The sequence below is a fragment of the Myotis brandtii genome, unplaced genomic scaffold (assembly GCF_000412655.1).
Source record: "Myotis brandtii unplaced genomic scaffold, ASM41265v1 scaffold195, whole genome shotgun sequence".
In the NCBI taxonomy this organism is placed as follows: domain Eukaryota; kingdom Metazoa; phylum Chordata; class Mammalia; order Chiroptera; family Vespertilionidae; genus Myotis; species Myotis brandtii.
In genome coordinates this window covers 144,820-146,481 of record NW_005357271.1, presented here as the reverse complement: position 1 = coordinate 146,481, position 1,662 = coordinate 144,820, and the positions used below count along the sequence as shown (strand labels likewise).

Below are 1,662 nucleotides of genomic sequence, written 5' to 3'. Positions count from 1 at the left end.
ATTTCTAGTTGGTCCTTTTTCATAACCTCGAGGGTCTCACTAGATTTCTTGAGGGTCTCACTACATTTATCAGTGGTCTCACCAGACTTTTTGAGGGTCTTCCTAAATTTATCTGCAGTTTCTAGAAAGTTCTTGAAAAACCTTAAAAGGTTTTTGCTTTCCAGTAGTTTGCTTTCCTCCATTTCTGTCATTTGTGACCTGTTTCTTTGTCTCTGAATTTTTCATGCTTCCCTGTGTTGATAGAGTGGCTTTCTGTGCTAGGTGTCTTATAGGGCCCAGTGGCTCAGCCTCCCCAATTACCTGAGATGGACACTCTTGGTGCACCCCCTTGTGGGCTTTGTGCACAGTCTTGTTGTAGTTAAGCCTTGATTGTTGTAGGTATCACTGGGAGGAATTGACCTCCAGGCCAATTGGCTGTGAGAATCAGCTGTGTCTTCAGTGGGAGAACTTCTGTGCTGAAAACCCCCCTCCGGGGCAAGACTTGCTTCAATGGGGCTTTGGTGCTCACTGAGTCTGCCCCCTGAGTGTGTCCTTTATGGATCCGAGGAGCTGCAATCTGGATGGTCCCACTCTGACCACCGGGCACACTGGCTCCTGGATCTCTAAGGAGGGCCTAATCTAGCCTCTGCCTGAGGCTACCCAGCAGGAGCTCAGCTGTGACGCAATGCAAGTTGCCGTGGGGCCTTGGGCCAGCTGCAAGTTTGTTAGGTGATTTCAGATTGCAAAGGGCCAGGCCTTCCATATGCAAAAGTCGGTCCCAGTAATCACTGCAAACACCTCTGAGAGAAAGCTGCCCTCGAGTTCCGACTGATGCCAGACAGTCCAGTTTCTCCCGTAGTAGTCTGGGTCCCCAGAGACTCGCCCAGAACTGGAACTCAGAGCTTGAGACTCCCTACCGATTGAAAAAGACAACTGTGTCCTCAGCCGCCAGCCCTCTCCGCATGCGCCTCCGTACCTCTGTACTTTCCTCCCCACCGCAGCTCCTCTGAGTCTCAGTATGCTTTTCTCTTTCCTTCTAGTTGTAGAATTTCCACTCAGCCAGCCTTCCTGTCGTTCTGGATGATGTCCGTTCTGTCTTTCAGTTGTATTCTTGAAGTGGTTGTGCTAAGCAGCAATCTCCGGTGTTTACCTATGCCGCCATCTTGGTTTTCTCCTCACCAGTTCCGCAGGTTCGCCGGCCTACAAGAAAGAAGATTCTGAAAGGAAAGAAGAGAGAGAAGAAAAATGAGTAAAGAGTAGGAACAGGAAAATAGTAACAAGAAAAGATGAAAGAGAAAAAAATTATGAAAAGGTAAAAATAAGAGAAAGATAAAGCAAAAGGAAGAAAAGAAAAAAGGGGAAAAATAGAGTTAGAAAAGGAAGGAATCAAATAAGAGATATGAAAGAAATGAAAGATAAGAGAAAAATAACAATAATAATACCAAAGCAATAACAAAGAAAAAAAATAAAAAAAAATAATGGAGCCCAGCTGGTGTGGCTCTGTGGTTGCACATCAACCTATGGACCAGGAGATCATAGTTTGATTCCTGGTCAGAGTATATGTCCAGGTTGCAGGCTTGATCCCCAGTGTGAGGCATGCAGGAGGCAGCGGATCAATGATTCTCTCTCATCACCCATGTTTCTCTTTCCATCTCCCTTAGTCTCTCAAATCAATTATTTAGA

At 45.9% G+C, this 1,662-nt stretch overlaps 1 protein-coding gene across 1 annotated transcript in view; it reads right to left on the bottom strand.

Annotated features, from left to right (window-relative positions):
• The window catches only part of LOC106725884 (endogenous retrovirus group K member 13-1 Env polyprotein-like), a 16,960-nt gene extending 15,979 nt beyond the window's left edge, over positions 1-981 (bottom strand). The window contains exon 1 of the mRNA XM_014538626.1: positions 956-981. The gene's annotated coding sequence lies outside the window, so the exon portion shown is untranslated. The remainder of the gene's footprint in view (positions 1-955) is intronic.
• Between the last annotated feature and the right edge of the window lie 681 nt (positions 982-1,662).